This window comes from Cyprinus carpio, chromosome A2, assembly GCF_018340385.1.
Source record: "Cyprinus carpio isolate SPL01 chromosome A2, ASM1834038v1, whole genome shotgun sequence".
Classification (NCBI taxonomy): domain Eukaryota; kingdom Metazoa; phylum Chordata; class Actinopteri; order Cypriniformes; family Cyprinidae; genus Cyprinus; species Cyprinus carpio.
In genome coordinates this window covers 16,913,780-16,933,735 of record NC_056573.1, presented here as the reverse complement: position 1 = coordinate 16,933,735, position 19,956 = coordinate 16,913,780, and the positions used below count along the sequence as shown (strand labels likewise).

At 36.1% G+C, this 19,956-nt stretch overlaps 1 protein-coding gene across 4 annotated transcripts in view; it reads right to left on the bottom strand.

Moving 5' to 3' along the window:
• The window catches only part of astn1 (astrotactin 1), a 584,917-nt gene that overhangs the window by 462,934 nt on the left and 102,027 nt on the right, over nt 1-19,956 (bottom strand). The gene's annotated exons all lie outside the window — the stretch shown is intronic.

Genomic DNA, 19,956 nt, shown 5'->3' with positions numbered 1-19,956 from the left:
GTTAAATCTGTGACACAAACAAGGATATTTCTAATGTTTTCTGGTCTATTAAAGCTACTTCGGGACCTTTACGTGTAAGTATTTTGGCTCTGCTGAAATTTACAGCAATAAAAATTACATACATGAAGACGCATTGACTTCTGATGTGAATCCTATAATTGAAGTAAAAAGTCAGACTTACAATTAACACAGTAAACAATTTGGCCAACAGGACCACTTGCCGTCAAGAGGGATCTATCCTTTTCTTAATATAGATGCTCGAGGAGGAGCGGGACCCTTTCTAAAAAGCTCAAGGTGACACACTTTCCCTCGCAGCCATTCACTGAGGGACGTCTGCTATCAGAATCTCAAGGACATCAGAGCGAGATAACTGCCGTCTGTGGTTTATGGGTCAGTGGGCCATATGGCTGCACTTAACTTGCGAGGTTTTTTGGACGTAGGGAGAGGGAACCTTGTGAGATGCAGCATGAATCACTGCAACTCTGACTGAGTGTCAGTGATCAACAATGGTTCTCCAAACCATCAAGACCACAGGGAGAACGGTTGTTGACACCAACACTGCTGTCTGTATCCTTAATTAGACATTGAAACTATACACATAAGTCTCTTTCATTCAACTAATCACCCGATAACTTTCCAGATCGCCCGCGAGATGTTTAAAATTGGGTGGTTGCCACGACCCACAGTCATCTGACGGGCCACCAGTGAAGGATCCAGGGCCCATGCTGTGGCCCCCACTGTAGTAATTTATCATATTATAATGTTGTCGGTCTATTAATTGAATGTTTACAGCAGGAAAATGGATCCAGCAATTCTATGCAATTAATCATGGTCAAAGAATAACTAAAACCCCAAAATGTGATTACATTGAGGACTGCCCCCAAAAGTGAATTTTAATGGGGCGCACTTGTTTCTTTCTCGGTGTAGACAACATCCAAAATCTTTCTTCAACTGAAATTTGAATTATATTTCACACTGTTGTCCAAAAAAAAAAAAAAAAAAAAAAACAAAAAAAAAAAAAAAAAATGAATATAGTGAAACAAGTAGGAGGTGGCTTAGATGATTGATTGCAATTTAATGTAATATGTCTGTATACTCTTAATTCCATCCACAAAAATGGCACAAAACTCATGTGTGATTAATTCGGCGATGCATTAACAGCATAAAGGTTTAAGCTCACTCCATTCTGCAGAATGTTCACGGCTCAACCGGATTCCAGTTTTGCCCACAATTATAGAATAAAATATCAGTGACGGTTATGAAATGTCTCAAAAATTTTCAAATGTTTTAACACAGATGTTGTATAATCAGGGACCAAAACTGTCACCAATGCTTGAGCAAAACTGCTGCGGGGGGCTTGTACGGTAAAGAATAAGTCAAAATGGGAAGAACACTTTTTCAATTATATCGGAACAGCCAAAGCTATTTTTACCCTCGGATTTATTTTTTTAATTGAATGAGAATAATTAGAGGAGGGTATCATTTTCTTGGCATTCGACAACTGCAGCGTTACGTGTTAGACAGAAATGCCACATTTGTATATTAATAAGGGACAGATGCAGCATACCTAAAAAAAACAGCAAAAGCACAACATGCTGTCTCTGAAAAGCATGAAAACATAAACCACAGATGAAAAGCAATGTGATGTATTTGAGTACACATACATCAATTAAAACATGAACTTCACAAATCACCATATGCTATGTGACACATCTACTCGAAAAACAGAGAATAAACATCCAAAATGCAGGACATTAAGCAAAACTCTCCCACTACCTGAAAAATAGTGTGAAAAATTTGCAAAGATGGAAAATTACATGTTATCTTGTTGAGATGTTAACAGTAATGATCAACTAGAGATAAAGTAAGGGCAGCTTTGAACAACCTTATCTTGACTGTAGGTTACAAGGGCTTTCAAATAATCAAAATGCATTAATGCAACTTATTTTATGTCTATGTTCCAAGCAAACTGAGAACCCAACAATTGGGAAAAAAAAAAAAGACTCAATAAAGTTGCACACAATGGAATCGAGTGGTCTGAGACTTCAACTTTTCCCAGATGTTTTATGTACTATGAAAGTACAAAGATATTACGTACTGAAAACAGGGTCTCAAAGTTTACCTGGCAAGTAGCAAGTACCGGGGAAAAATAACAACTTCATAATATGAACACCAGAAAATGAATAACCTACATGTTAATAAAACAAAAATCACAATCCATGATGGTACTATAAGACTTATTGAATGCGGCTACAAGGATAATGTATAAAAAGATTCTTTGCTGATGCCACAGGTTAGCTAGGGCAATCCACCGCGTGACTGGAGCCCCAATGGGGAAAGATCCCCATGGAGGTTGTGACACCTCCATCTTCAATTCCAAGTACTGACAGGTCTAATAAAGTAATTACCGATAGCATGTGAAAGTTTCCAATAAGAAGAAAAACATCCTGAAGGAGCACCTGTCATAAACAAGATTAAAAAACGAAAACCGTGTTCCTGTATTCTGAGACTACAACAAACAAAATACTCAAGTGGAAAAGTCATTAGAGTTGAAAGTCATTAAGGTTTTATTATTATTATTTTATTTTATTTTAACTGGGAGGTATTGTTGTACTGTGGTTTATGAAAAAAAAAAATAATCACAGACATGTAGTGCAATTAAGCAAATGAATTAACTACTGGGTCAACACATGCTATTGTTTGATGTAAGCCTTGCATTCATCATACTAAAGGAGATGCAAGTCTGAAACGTTATGTATTAAAGATCTGCTTCCTGCTCAAAATACAGCTGTGGTCGGGTCAAGACTCCCTCAGGGATTTTTTTTCTTCTTCCCCCTCAGTCTTTTGCTTTTATGGCACGCTTAACATACAATTGTGGCATTCACAATTGAACTGTGCAGGCCTATTTAATCATAGTTCAGTACCTGGATTGAATTTGGTAGTAAACAGAATGCAGAAATTCAGTTTAAATCTTAATGCAAAGAAAAGCAAAATTAAAATAATTAAAAAAATCTAAGAAATGCATATAGCTGTTTTTAAACTAGAAAAGCAAAGTTTTTGATAGATAGATAGACAGATAGATAGCATACAAAACAAACAGCAAGTAGCAGCACATATTAACACAATTTTAAAAACAAAATGAAGAATGAACAGAAATACTGAAATAGTGTTTTCTTATAAGATATACTCCAATAATATTTGTTTTATTTACAATAATTTTTTACAGTGTATATAATTACTTTGTATATTAACAAAATAAGAACACCTATTTATTTATTAATTACAATTAAATATATTCTTCTTCTTGACATTCCAATTCAAATTCCAACTCATGAATAGAAGGGAAGCCAAATCTTCATCAGACTGTGCACAACCTTGTAAAACACTACAGATGTACTAGAGATGAGAGATACCAGATTAAAAGTATAAGACCACACAAAGTAATAAATCACAGAAGACACCGACAAAGTTTTTAAAATTCACAGCAAGGTCACCCATCAGCGCACAACACACCTGCTAGACAGCAAAACTGTCCATGACGAGAAAACTCAAAGCAGAAATAACACAGCCAAGCAGTAATAGCACGGTAGATACTCATCAGTCTCCACTTTCTTGCCCTGTAGATGTAGAGGGACTAGGAAACCTGAAAACTGCAAGGTGGTATCTACAAGCATGAGCGGTTTGATGAAAGAAGATCCAAACATGAAACAGGGAAATCTCCGTTTCATTCGAAACTGCCAGGCCATTCTTTGGGATTTACAGGAACTCCACTGCAGAACATCCACAAAGGCCCTAACTTGATTGGATCCATCCGATTAAATCCTGGAAATTGTCACTTCTGTGCCCGTCTTCAAGAGCTGCATTCGGGGAGATGCCAAGGCACAGCTAATTCTTAAGAAACGGTGAGAAATCCATGTGTCAGCCATTTCACTCAACTCTCTTTGCAGCCTCTTGTGTTTGATTGATCAATGGCATCTATTCATCCTCTGCTCACCACTGCCCAACCCCAGCAGGCTGTAGCACTGGTGGTATTTTTGCCATCATGTACATTTGTGTTTTGAAGTAATTTCTTTTAGTGTTTTATTCCGATTGCCATGAAACCATGCTGGCATGTGCACTGCCTTTGAAAGAAACCACAGGAGCATTGTATGTCCACAAAGACAAGTATGCTTAACCCGGACACCAACACCCTCACAAAGAATCTTGTGGCCATGAATGTGAGTCACACACATTTGCATCAGGAGGCAGAGATGAATTTTCCCTCCTTTCTTTCTTCCAGCAGGAAATCTGCTTATAGTGCCAATGTGCTTTCTACCTGCATTCCAATTAAATCAAGATGTATTTGCCTTTCAAAGCTTCTCTGCCTTATTCCTTTCCCATTGGAGTAATTGATGGAGTCCTCTGGTCCTATGAATGAAGACTTCCAACCCAGAGATGAATAGAAAGATGAATGCGTTGCCCTGATGAGGGTTGGGAGGAACAGCTCCAGGAGTGCTGACATAGTGACAAATACACTTGACCGTTCGCACCAACTCGCCCAAATCAGCAAGGTGAGAGTGGCAGAGGCCTGACAACTTCACAACCGCTCGGGTATGTGCCACTTTGCATGCCACCTTACCCAATTACCTGAGATAGTAGCTAATTTAACCCTCAGGTGAGTTTTCAGAACTGGCGGCTCGAGACAGTCAAGGGAAAAAAGACACTGTGATGATGTTATTAAGGGATGGTCATAAGAGAAACAAAAAAGCTTATCTTAAAACAGGAGCTTTTAAACATTTTTTGTATCCCACCTTCGTTAAATGCTGCCTCAAAGAATTTTGCAACACAGTGGTTACAACGAGCAACCAAGAAACGAAACTTCATTTAAAACTTGACTGTGACTTAAAAGGACAATAAAATCCAAAAAAAAAAAAGGAAACATGAAATCCTTTTAATTTCCCGCAAATCACATTGATTCAAATGATTCATGGTTCAAAAGTTGGTTGGGGGGTGTGGCTCCAATGTCACTTGATCCTTTAGAAAATCGTTCTATATGCATATGTCAGTGTTGGAAAACAGTTGTGTTGCTAAAATAAATATGGATTCTTTGATGCATTGTAAGTTTAAATCAATAGCATTTTATCTATCGAAAATCTTTTGAAACATTATAAATTGGCTTTACTGTCAATTCTGAATGGATTGCTTCTGAATGAATGCCCATGAATACACAATGAGAAAGATAAGGTATGAACACAGTATAATAATAATCACAAGGTAAATGACGGAAGGAATCAGAGAAACATTAATTTCATGTTCAAGACAACTGTCTCATTAGTACAGTACAACTGAAAGGGATAAATTCACCACCAAAATTTAAATTCTATCATCGTTTATCCCCATTACAAACCTTCCAAACATTTTTCAAAATATCTTCTTTTGTGTTTCCCCGAAGAAAGAAAGTCACGCAGATTTGAAACAAACATTATTTGATATTATGTCTTATTTTATATTTCTCTTTATTACCCTCTTGCTATACATTTAAATTGACTGTAATAACCTCCAAAATAATCCTTGTATTACACAAAAATAGCTTTGACTTGAATCAAAGTGTTCTGCTGGTGAAAGGACAGAAGATGTGCCACTGCAAAGGAGCTTTCAATGGATGTAATTTACAAGCTCTGAGAATGGTGTACACGTGTATTAATATGACTAATGAGTCATATATTATGCATTAATTTGCAGTTTTGCAATAGAGGAACTTGGAAAGCATCAGGTGCAGGAGTGATAAAAAAAAAATCTGAAGGTTTGGACGCCCTCCGCACTGAACCACCTGCCTCGATATGCCTTCACCTAACCCAGGCCTGCAGCATATCAACAATCACACTGCAGATATACAAATAACTTCTGTCTTCACAGCAAAGGCCTCAAGCATGACTGACAGAGGATGACCTTCTTCTAGATTACACAATTTTAATCTTCCTGCAAGTATCCAATAGTGACCTCTCATAATGTCTCACCTGCTTGCACATGACCATTTACTGTCTGTCTGAAGACCATGCATGTCAACCATTGTTTCAATTGATCGAATGACACCTGCACTCCCCTTAAGCTCCAGCCATATTACAGACCCACACCAGGCACCCATTTAATACACTTATGACCTTTGAGACGGGATTACAAATTGGAGTGGAATGGTGGTTATGGCATCAATGCCTATAGCCCTTAATAAGAAATTGCTGTTGTAAACTGTGATGAATGACAACTGTTTCCTGGTCTCTAAATTTAGAACCGGGAAAAACTAAACTGGTCTTTCATAAATTGGAAAACTTAAATTTGATTGACTGGCTTAGACAATAACATAAATTACTTGTTTACTACTAATAATATAATAATAATAATTATGGTATATATATAGATATATATATATATATAATATTATATATATTATATATCTATAGATATATAGAATAGTGCTGTATACCCATGCTTCTTACACTGCCTAAAAAAAAAGAATAATAAATTTCTCCCAACTAGCATACCAAACATTCCTCTAAGCAAGACCAAATTTTACACCGAGTAGGGTTAATTTGTTCTGTCAGGTATGAAGACATTATCATGTTTTGTGTGTAGAATCATACAAATAACTACATTACCGTTGTTATATCTTAATTATACCTAATAAATGAAAATAAATAAATAGAAATTCTAATAAACTGTCACATCTGGTGCAATGGCTAGTCAGTGCTGTCTGGGGAAGTATCTTAATTTGTACGTTTTTGTTCATCAAGTGCTGCAAAAATGCCAATTCATTTTTAACTCAGAGTATTATTTAAATTTGATATATATATTTATATCATATAGTAATATATGATATATATATCCTACTATTATATATTGACACCCTGGTAGCAACGCCAGAGTTATGCCCTCCAAAAATACAAATTCATCCTAGATTTTTTACCATTGCCTAAAGTTAAGAATGGTCCAGGATCTGTTCAGGGATTTATGACAAGATACACATGACAAGAGGTTAATATATAAAGAAACAACAAAGATTATGCACTTTACATAACATTCTGTAGCTGGTAATAGCTGCCGGACAAAGAAAAACATAAACACGCACATATATTTTCTATCTTTTTGTTTGGACCTTTCCTGAGGTTTATTTTACATGCAGAACATGAGGAATATAATTCATTCATTATGTGGCAGTATTATCTGGGTGGCCAAAGCCAGAGGGTAAAGCGAATGATGACAGATCGCAAAATTCTGAAGCCTTAGTTGACGGGTACAGTATTCGCCCGCTTCCTCCCCTTTCCTTTCTCATTAACAGGAGCATAAAGGTTATTTAGGGTAAAGTGGCGGCCCACACAGAATACTGTACAATGGGAAACCCCAGAGGGGAGTCAGATTGGTCAGCTAAGAGTCTGACAGAGGCAACAGCAGCTCCAGAAGCTCCGAAAAATGATGTTGTTAATACCCTACTCCGTTTTCTGCTGTGTCATCATCCCCATGATCTGGCAGGAGGCTATAAGGTGAATCAGCAAAGTGTTTGCAAGTTTTAAGAAAATTTATAGATATTTGAACAAACACCAACACTGAAGATGAATGGGAGAGCGTCTCTGACCTGAAATACTTGGCTTGGCTTTTTGTGAATAATGTGTCCTTCTTAAAAAACACATTAAAATAAGCAACAAAGTACTAGAGGACCCGCTGTCTTAGGACTTTCTCAATGATGTGTCACCATATGTGCTGTGCCCTGAGCCAGCGACCTAAAACGGGTTTTCTAAAAGCTGTTTAGCATTAGATAATGCTGAATTAACTTGTTGTGACTCATGCTAAGCAGTCCCAAGTGAAGAGAGTTAATATTATTGGATTTAGCAGCCAAAGAAGAGTGAATTACTTAAATTACAGTCCAAACGGTAAGATTAACAGAACGTATTTAAATCAATGAAGAAAACATTTATAATCTCTAAGGACGAATAGGAAGTTTCCAAAAAGCATTGGGATTGACAAAATGACAGTTGTGTTTATATGCTCTTGATAGAAAATAGTACTACAACCAAAACCATGCACAACACTACCCAAAATTATACAGGTAGAAAATGGCAAACCCAACACACTTTCGTTTTGGTCTTCTACTGAAATATACCAAATATGGGACTCAGCACTCTGAGCCAAACAGACCATAACACCGAAAGACTATTCTGCTGCAGGAGTCATTGAATGACAAGATAAGCCTCGTTAGCCTGTTTATTTCATGAAGGGGCCTCATTGAAGCAGTTATAATATTTATCATAAGATATTGTTACACTCAGACTAGGCAACACTGCTAGCGCCAAACCCATCAAAACAGCACTGCTTCTAAAGAAGATAAGGTAAACGATTTACACCAACTTCCCTCGCGAGAGAGAGGACGAGAAATGAGCCCCCGGAAGAGAGAGAAGGCGAGAGAGAGAGAGAGAGGTGGGGGTTTGTCTGTGGGTCGGTGTGTGGTGTGTGTGTGTGGGTGTATGCTGAGATGCTGATGTGACTTGCTCAGGAAGTTATAAAGTTCTTACGCAGTCAAATACTATGGATCAGGCACTGGGTCAGACAGCTCCTCATGACACTTGGCTTCAGTGGGCACAGATGGCACAACCACCATGCCATCCGGGAGCTGCGTGCTCGATGCCACGGGCAAATTATCTTCTGCCCCTACACTAGCAGAAGATAGAGGAGGACAATCTAATCAAACCACAGTTCTCAGGTGCATCCATGTGTCACTCACACCCCCACAGCTCTACATGTTCTGGCACATCCTCAGTAGCAAAAATTCTAGAGAAAAATATATGAGCAGGCCTTTCTTCATTGTTCGTTAAAATCACATATATTAGTGTTTACTGGCTTATTTAGTTGGCCATGATCCATTTTTTTAATAATTAGTCTCTTCATTTAGCATTTTAATGTTTCCAAATGTCTTTCAGTTTATGAATCAATTGGCCATGGAAACACCACCTTTTTTGCAAGTATCACGTCAATTTAATATTTTTTAAGACAGTAATCAACAATGTATTACCAAAATATATTAAAATATTTAGGCACTGGCTAAAATCCTTAAACGTAAAGTGTTTGCATGTTATTTAAGTGCACTAAGTGGCAAATAGCAATTTTTTTGGTGTTTTTTTTTTTTTTTTTTTTTTTCTTTTGCACTAGTGTCAATGTTGTTAGTGAGCAATTTATATACTTATACCTATTTCAAATAGTAGGAAAATCAATATGTTTCACCTCAGCATATTAATGTATACACTGAATAACAGTATGGGGCTACATATTCCGTGTAGATTGATTATATTTATTAAAATCATAAATTAATGCTGGCTTATTGTGAACTTGAGGTGGATTTGAACTTTTGACATGTCCACTCTTTGCACTTAGTGGAAAATAGACATTCTATTTATTTGTTAATATTTGGTTTAGATAAAATATAATTTAAAACGAGGATTGTAAGTGGAAGGATATATTTGAAATGGTGTTAAGAGATTATTTTCCATAAAATGCATCAAAAAAATAGCATGGGAAGCATTAAAAAAAAGGTATTTTTAGATAGCGCCGCTCAAAAGAGACAAAGAAAAAAGCAAAAACCGAAAAAAAAAGCAGTGCACAAAAGAATGACTATATCTAAATTAGATCTGCTGAAGTACTTGAGTCTGAGGAAAAAGTAGAAAATATAGTTTGGTTTAAAAACAAGAAGATATATATTATATATGCTAGATATAGTTTTTTCATTTCAACGTGATGTGAGCAAATATTAAGTATGGGCATTGGAGAGAAGGACTGATGGAAAGTGATAAACTGACACAACAGCAAAAAGACGCAAACCACATATGACACATGAACTCTGCATTCTGCATAGAAGCTCTGAGTCAATATCTCTCTATGTATCTTAAGTTAGATCAAGGTTAAAAGTATTCTGGGACCGAGTGAGACGTGTGGAAATTGAACAATGCGAAACAAAAAATGTATGTCAAAATAAAAGTATGAATAAAAGGAGAGATAGGACAATATAGAATAAACTCTTTCCTTTCGTTTTCCCACGCAAAATAAGCACCTAGAAAGCACACCAGGGAAATATTATAGATGTAACATAATGTCTCGATGATGCCTACAGAGCATCTTACTGTAGTAGAATGAGCAAGCATTCAGAAAAATTGTAACAGGAACATTACACAATCTAAATCTTTCTTCAAAGCAGTACTGTCATATCTAATAATTATAAAATGGACTCTTGGATGACAAAGACTTTATATTATCTCTGAATAAACAGCACTGTCTAAATAATTGCGGCATAAATGGGAGTGAAAAAAAAGCCAGAGGCTTGCAATATGTGCTTCATCTTAATATGAGAATGAAAAGTGGCTGAAGTGGAAACAGAATGTCATTTATGTTCGACAAACTGTTCATATACTGAAGGTCTACAGTGCTAAAATAAATTAACACCCATCCGCTTCCTGGCCCAAACTGACTCAAAACTGTTTTTGAGTTTTCTATTATATAAACGGAAAACAGCCATTTACTTGGCATAAATAATAGTAATAGCCACAAATTATTTGTAACCCAGAACATTACCAAATCAGATGTCTACTGATGTATATTAGATTTGTAGGTTTTCAGGGGCAAATTAAATCTGGCAATACAACCTCAAAAACGTTCCCAAATACGCCCTCTGGGTGCGCTGGAAGGTCCGCTGGAGCAAATTCTGCAGAAATTTCTTTTAGCACCGGGTGGATTTCCTTTCCAATCTAATAACATGTAAAAAAGTTGTTCCTCGTGTCAAACTTGAGCTCACACTTTAATAGATACTTGCATATTGAACACATTAATAGCTCTGCATTATTGCTTGTCAAAGTCACATCTGATAAACGGTTCAGTTCCCATGGAGCTGGGTCCAAGCTAAATAGAAATGTGCATTAAATTTAGGGGCCAGTAATTTTTAATAAAAAAATGATGCATTTGCGGCTCTAAAGTTTCTGATTTTTTTTTACCAGGGAACAATTGCGGTTATAACCCAGTGAATTAAAATGTGAGTTAATTTTGGTGCATAGTAATAATAACAATAAATAAAGCATTCGAACATATAAATGTATTACAAAAAATAAACTATTAAACAGACAAACTTGCATGTGCTGTAGAAGAAGCTTTCAATGGCAGTTACTTTCCTATTAGCAATTTTTCTAAAAATATAGACTGCATGACAGAAAAAGTCTCAGTCGCTGACCGACTTCATTAATCAGGCACATTGCAAAGAACGGATACATACAAAGAGGAGATTTCTGCACAACATCTAGCAGTATGGTAATTATAGATGAACATGCAAGTTTTATAAGATGCTCTAGGCATCACAGGTGGGATTATCTGTCTAATGAGAATAAGGTAAGTGCAAATAATCCAAATGGGACAATACAAAACAATTTTCAAATGTAAACTAGTGAACTGCTGTTGTCCAGCAACAGCTTATGGCAGATTATTATACACAGAGTATAATACAGATAGAAGATGTCTCCTTTAAAAAGCCATCTGGAAAATGAGATACAAAATCTCCCAGGCAAAAAAAAAGTATGTTAAGTTTTCTTTTGGTTTTACTAAGTAAGCTATGTGAAGTTGATATCCCATTTCAGGCGAAGATATATGAGATATCAAGTTATAAATTAATAGACTTAAGGAGATGATTTCCACATATCATTAATCATAATCATGTGGGGCCGAAGGAAGTCATTCGAACTGGCTTAAGTATTTTTTAGCTTGTTTAACGCAGAAGTGTGTCATGTCTGTACATGCAGTTGCCCAAACATCCCACAACCTGCCCAAGATGCGAAGAATCAGAAAAATGTTATACATTAATTTTTATATACTTATAATTAATAATGATTTTCAACAGTATTGCTTTTATATATTATAAGTGAAAGCCCGAAGAGATTCGAGAGAAAGACAAAGGAAAAAAAAGGGGCATTGACATATCAGACTTTCAGGAGTTTTAAAAATAATCCGACTTGTTCACAGCCTGTGTGTGATCTCTTAATTAATGCTGGAGAAAGGTAGTACTTTGAGTTCTTGCTGAGGCTGGAAACACACAAACTGGGAGCTTTTAACGGAGGTAATCTAATCATGATTCGCAAAGTCTAATGCGAACAAAGGGCACTAAAAAAATCATTGTTAAAAAACAGCTCACAAGCACACGAAGGACATGGAAGTGAAACGGTTAAGGCTGTGGAACGCCAAGGGAGAGGAAAGTAATTAGAATGCGCACAGTTTTTACGTAGCAAGTCTCTGATGATAAGACACTATAAGCTGGAAATGATACACAAAAGCATATGGAGGAGGAAGTAGGCACATCGGGGTATTATGCCAATGATCTCTAAAGAGACTGTGTCTAGTGATATTTATTATAAGATGTCAACAGAAAATGTTTGCATAATGGTTACTTTCTAATTTGATTATTTGCACTCCAAACACTAATAATTTTTACACAGATATGGGACTGACTGCTCAGCAAAGCTTAGAGCGGTGGCGCAGCAATGTCATAGAGTGGGAGTTTCTGCAGCACACGGCATTGACGACGCAAACATCCAGTGGGTAACCCACAATCCCGTGTAATGTTTTTGAAGAACGCACTTTGTGGCAAGCCAATATATATGTGTGTGTGTTGCGTGTTACAAAATTCAGAAATGTGCAGAAAAGTTTGGGTTGTCGTCCAGAATTTGTATGCCTCCCCTTTCATTTTCTATGTAGGCGTTCTGATATTCTCTGTATCTATCCAAGATACCAAAAAGCAACTGACTACAAAACACCCTAGATATGCCACAGCAACTATCAAAATAATCAATCCACCCTCTGAACAGCAAATACTTTTACAAACAGTAAGCTTTTAGAATTATTTTTTAAGCATAGACAGCAAGACAAAAAATCTAGGTTTGTCTTGACAAACTTACTAATCATCTTAATTTGTACTTTTTCCAATAACACTGAATGGAGGTGCTTGGAGAATTTAAAGCTCTAAATACTAAAAAGAATGTTCACAAATGTAACAAATTTCTGTTATTACTAAGATATAGAAAAGAAAGGGGAATATCTGCTTGGAGAATACATTTTGTGTGGCAATCATAAAACTGTACAAAAATAACACTAATGTATTTTTTTTGTAAATGTACCTGTAACATGTCAATTACTGCTTGGGGAGGTGCGATTCGACTGCAACACATGCCAGATGCTACATCTCAAAGACTATGTATAGATGGAAATGGTGAGCCGCGGGGGACATGCGGTTGGCTTCCAAATCACTTAAGTACCAAGCTAGGATGAACTAAAAAGCTAAATTATGCTGACAGCTGGCAAGCTTAGCGGGCTGGTATTTTTTGAGATGGAACTGACTGGAATTAACAAATTGTATTTCTGTCGCATCTGTGTGTTTAACGATTATAGAGATGCATGTTAGCATTAAAAAAAAAAAAAAAAAAACCAAAAAAAACCAAAAAGAGAAAACATGGGGGAGAAAAAAAAAGATACTTAGGGTTTAAAAAAAAAAGCGATGTTTTTGTTTTTTTTGAGAGAGGTGTTAATTTTGTCTCTATCAAAAACAAGAAATGAGGTATTTTTTTGAAGTCACTGGGCTCCGAACAATACTGGACACGGCTGACTTTCATTGTTTTGAACAAAAGACATGGAGGAAATATGAGAAAATGTTAAAAAAGAATATTTATGTTTTTGAATGGGGGAGATTGCTCTTTATATACACCAAGTCAGAACTTTTTTGACCAAACTACTAGAGGTGAACTGAATTGATAATCAGGGAATTTTAATGTAATCTCAAACTGTTTACTTTAGAAACACTTTCTAAGCCATAGATGATCACCGACGCAGAAAAGCAAAACTCCAGCAAATCTGTTCTCCTAGAATTTCTTCGCAAAAGAAAGGAAACATCCAGCTACACACCACTTGCTGCAATACAGGCGGCTTTCAAAATGAAAGCGTACTCGTCATGTCACAGGAACACCATTAACATAAAAAAGCATTAAACGGGGAGGCTAATAAATGCGTTGGCTTTTTGGGCGGGTTGTCACAGGAAATGTGTTGCACCTCACGTTCCAAGATTAAAGCAGCATGAAAATGTAACCGTACCTTTCAGATACGAGTCGGATCGTACCACACAGCTGCTGTGTGACAACCCAGACTTGTGGTGGTAACTTTTGGTGAAGTGCCAAAGGAAACACAGAGCGCGGCGAAGTTTAAAAACAGAATAATAAACAACTTCAACCTCTCTGGATGGGTTTTATCTGGTAGTTGTTCTTTATCTGGCAGAGTTACCTCTGTAAGCACTGTATATGTTTAATTCCTCCTGAATTTATTGAGTGTACATTGCATGCAGTTGATGTAATATGAAAATATAAATCATTTGCCATTTTACATCTCACTTTCTCTTTGACAGAAGACTCTGGGAGAATTCATTAAACAGTTCTGCATGTAGTATTCTCGTGCAAAAAAACAAACAAAAAAAAAAAAAACAACAACAAAAACACAACCTGTCTTGGCACTCACAATTAATTAAACATGGCACTAAATATGTTAAAATGTAACTCTAATATTTAAGTCACTGTCTTTCTTTTTCAGTGCAAATACCCTTCTTATAAAAACAATATGCAGAAAAATTTCCTATTTGTGCTACTACTGCAAAGTGGCAAAGCATTTCTTTTGAAAAAAAAGATAATTGAAAGATAGAAAAGACAATTATAACTTGGCATATACACTACTGCTCAAACGTTTAGAATCGGTAATGTTTTTTTCTAATTGTTTTAAAAGAAGAATCTTATGCTCACCAAGGTTGCATTTATTTGATCAAAAAATTATTTGTTATTAATTAATTATTTGTATACTTATAATATATATGTGTGTGTATTTTGAAATGTAATTCATTCCTTCGAAGGTAAAAGGCTGAATTTCTGGTCTTCAGTGTCACAAAGATTCTTCAGATCCATCAGAAACTATACTACTACACGTGTTGGATTTGGCGCTCAAGAAACATTTCTTTTGTATAATCATTAGTCTAAAAACAGTTGTACAGCTTAACATTTTGTGGAAACAATGATACATTTCAGTTTCATTGATGAATCGAAAGTTCAAAAAGAGCAGTATTTATTTGAAATGAAAAATCTTTCATCTGTCAAGTTGACCAATTTAATGTTTCCTCATTGAATAAAAATGTATTAACTCACTTCTTAAAAATAAATGAATAAACAAATAATAATAGTAACGATTGAACTAAAAACTTAAATAGCAATCAGGAAATCACACCAGATGGTAGAAGCTGTTAATACTTCATATCTGAAATTACAACCAATTGTGTGCAAATGTGTTGAGGTGTCAGAAAACATATTCGGTGTCGTAATGTGCAACTTTAAAAGGTTGGATATTTTTTTTTATTTTTAGTAAATCAGGACTTAAAAACAGCCGAGAAACACTGACATCAAATAAATGGGCAAATATTAGTGAATACTATTATTGTTATGGAATTCACCACAATTTCATTTCCTGCCATGCGCATTCGAGACAACACCATTTCGACTATTTCTTGGGTCGGAAATTAATTGTCAAGCGCACTCGATACCCTACGAAGGATTAATGAAACTTGCCGCTGCCCTCCTTTTGTTCAAATGAAGATCTAGTAGCTATAAGCTGGACAAAATTAAGCCATATTAAACCAAACTTGCTTACGCGTCACCTTTTAATTTGCTCCTCGCCATTCCACTAATTAAGAGTCGCGACCCCGGCCCAGGCCTCTCAAAAGGCGGCGAGAACTGCACAGAGAGTAAATCCTGAAGCATGGCTAGTGTGCTTTTCACAAGGCTTGGTCTAAACCCAACGTTCTCTCCGGGTGCCTCCAAATGCGATCAGAGCTTTATGAGATTGGGCCCTTCTTGACTAATATTAACTCTCCCCACTATTTCTCCATCAGTCAGGCCTCCCACCTCCCATACCGCACCAATCAAATCATGTGGAGTAAATGGATAAACTGCTGCAGGACACTGTGTCTGTAAGTGTCCGTGTTTAATTTTCAGGGCCATCAATGACTTTGCATGGTGACTTTAGGTTGAGCTGACCACCAGTGCACAACACAGTGCTCTTTTAATTAGAGGAATCTTCAAAGTGTCTTTGTGTTGTAACTAGATAGAAATTCTGCTGTGCTGTATTTCACAGGGAATTGCGCTTTTATTAAATTAGCCTTGATGATTGGATAGTGTGACTGCAGTGCTTTTAGAACTACAGAAACTATATTTTCCAGACAAATACTGTGTATACAGCAGACTTCACAGAACTATACTGAACATACAAGTTTATGCTATCAATAGTGTAGCGAGAAAAAAAAAAAAAAAAACAAGTTCTGTTTGGTTTTTTTTGGGCCATACAAGAAAAGTCCTTTTTTGTTCCTTCAAAAGAAAGAAGTGCACAGAGGTTTAAAAACAACACGAGGGGTGAGTAAATGGTGACAGAATTTTCTGTTCTCATTTTTGGGTGAAGTATCCCTTTAACTTTACTTAATTATAAACTGTTTGTTGTCCTATGTGGAATTATATGAATGATATATGTATGATGAATTATATACATATAATTATATACATTATATACATCACCTAGGTTGCTTGGCTAAATAATAAATAATTCTAGATTATGAATTATATATTTATGTACTAGGTTGCTTGGCTAAATAAATAAAATAAATAATTCCGCATTAAGAGTTACAGGCTAACGAAATGAAAAATACTTGGTGGAAAGAATTTAAATTCACTTTGGTGTTGTTAGCACAATAGATATTGTGCCAAAACAGCATGAGAGAGACTGTTCCAACAAAAAACACAATTTCACTAAAACATGTAGTGGGTGAAAAAAGAAACTCTGCACAAACCAGAATCCCTAGTTAAGGCCATTCTTCTTGCACTGGCACATATTTAAACATATGTTTAAGGCATACTGGTACATGCATACATGTTACAACTAAATTGTGTATAGTGATTATTAATAAATAAAAGTATTAGAGTTTTATAATATTAGTATTCCCACCATTACACAGAAAAAACCACTTAAGTCTGTTAAGATCACTGTACATCTCAGTACAGGCTCCAGTGGAGTATAATTCTATTTTCCGAACTGGACATAGGAACTTCTGATTTTACCTCATTTCAACATTATCAGCACGATATTGCTATTAAAAATGGGTAAAAATAAGTCATCTGTGACCCTTAGCACTGGTAAAATCAAGCACATAGTAAATGTTCACCTGAAGAAGCCTTAAGGATCTGTCCTGATCGTAATCTCTTTGGTGTGGTTATTGTAGCCGTAGAAGAGGTCCACACCACAGTTCTGGTTGGCCGGGATGTCAGCTGTGTCCCCGCAGTCCACTCCCTCAGTGCAGGCTTCTGAAAGCGGCTGACATGAGCGACCGTCTGCTCCTCTCTTATAATCTTCAATACACCTTCAAACATATGGCAATGAGAAAAAGATATGAGCTAAAGGAAGAGAAGAAAGAAGAGTAGACGTCTGCCCAAATAAGATTATGCTTGCCACTATCAGTCAAATGTTCAGATGCACCAAAATGCAGTGGCATTTATAGCATTATGAATTCCTAGTGTGTTATTTGTCCCATAGGTCTATTTTTTACTTTATTTTATTTTTATTATTTGTTATTTTTCATTGCTTAATGAAACAGAAGCAAATGTGAAGTACTAGTTCAGCATTCAAAACTACCTAGCGATACAGGTAATGATCTCACAGCAAAGCATCTGTCAAGAATTTAAGATTGGCAATTTCTTTTTTATTTACTGCAAAAACAGTATCATTTTAATCTAGTGTGACAGCTCACAAGGAGTCGTTTATATTTAGGGACTTTGAAAACTAAGCTGTCACGTCTACTCTGTACTATATGAGCAATAGAGAGAAAAGCGGTTGTCAGTGCATAAAAGCTCAGTCTCACTTTCTTGGTAACACACTACTGTTTTACAGGAAACTGTCATCAGCGTAGGTGAGACACATCCTCTGGTTGAAAACATTCGTAACACAGACAACGATTTAAGTGGCTCAGATTGCCTGTCACATTATCAGGATCTCCAAGTGAAAAAGAAAATATGCACATTTGCCAACTTTAGTCGAAGCTACATGGCCTACAGCTGCGAATGATCTCTGAGACTATGAATAGGTCAGGAAAAAGGTTGTGTGTTAGCAGGAAATCAGATGGCGCTATTTATTCCGCCATGGGGATCATATCTGTACAGCGGCACATAAAAGTCTGGAGTTAAGGAATGGTTAATGTTATGTGGTGCATGTAACAGCAATTCCACCAAGACAAGACAGGACAGAAAAATAACATATATATTTTTTTAAAGGTTGGATAAATTAAAACTCAGTCTTCAAAAATAGCAGGTAATAGACATTCAGTCTTCAAAAATATCAGGTAGCAAAGACATACAGTCGTGGCCAAAAGTATTGGCAGTGACATAAATTTTGTTTTGCTAAATTTGCTACTTAAGTTGTTGTGGTGTTCATTCACAATGTGTCTAGATTAAGTCACTGCCAATACTTGTAGAAAAACAATGTGAATGACACCCTCAACCGCTTAATTAGCAAATTAGCAAAACTCGAAATTTATGTCACTACCAATACATTTGGCCATGACTGTATAAAGCACATACCCTGCTGTTTGTTTGTTTGTTTTTGTTTTTAAGCATGGACTGTGATTCATGGAAAAAAAAAATGCCTAAAAATAGTATTTTATCATAAAGTTTTTATGTGTGTACAAAGAGTGTTGTAATCTCACCCGCAGAACATCAGGATGTTGTAGAGAGTAGGGTCCTCCTCCAAAGGTGCCAGCTGCTGAAGGCACAGCTGTTCACAGCCCCCATTTAAAGCCGCAGAGCAGTCAATGCCAATGTGGTGGTCATAGCAACCGGTGCCATCCTTCATGGGGCTCAAACCAGGAGGACACTGAGGAAAAAAAAAAAAAGTATAATAAATAAAAATTACTTTTACACATTCTCTGATCTTTCATAATTTCCCTTTATCTTTGGTATATGGCAATTTCAGCATACATGGCTGGATCACAGCCATAAGCAATAATAAATAAGATGCTTATGGAGTTGCCGTGTGTTACTCTGTGTACTATTGTGTCTTTGGATTTCCATGTAAATTGTGTTTAAGACTTGAAATCTTGTTTTTGCTATATATTATAGTGTGATATATACTTTTTGTTAAAAAAATTAAATCGCCAGTTTTCCAGTATCAACAGGATTTCAGGAGTACCATTAGACATGATGTACAGTAGGTAGTAGGACAGATATACTGTGTAAAAAAAAAAAAATCTTCTACAAGTTGTAAATAAAACAAAAATAATTGCAGTAGTCGTGGCCAAAAGAATTGGTAGTGACATGAATTTTGTTTGCTAAATTTGCTACTTAAGTTGCTGTGGTGTTCAATCACATTGTTTCTACAAGTATTGGCAGTGACATAATCTAGAAACAATGTGAATGAACATCAAAACAGTTTAAGTAGCAAATTTAGCAAAACACAAAATTTGTCACTGCCAATACTTTTGACCACGACTGTTTGTTTTACAAGTAAATGCTATTTCAGTCTTTGTGTTACTTGTCATTTCTTTGTAAGTTTACTAGCAATTTCTGAGTGAAAATTGTTTCTACACCATTATTTTTTCATATTATATGTGTGTGTGTGTGTGTGTAACATGTTCATTTTAAAAATGATATTCCCGAACACTGAAGTTACGCTACCTTCCCAACTTCATGCCTGTTTTCTCTGTCTTTTCCCCCCAAGCTAGTGATGCCAAGTTCACACAAAGTTTTCTGTCAGCTTTTGGCTTCAAAGGGGATTTGACAGGTTGATTTTTACCTGCCTGGAAAATGGGATAAAATGTGCCTTCACAACTTAAGTTATAAGCTTCAT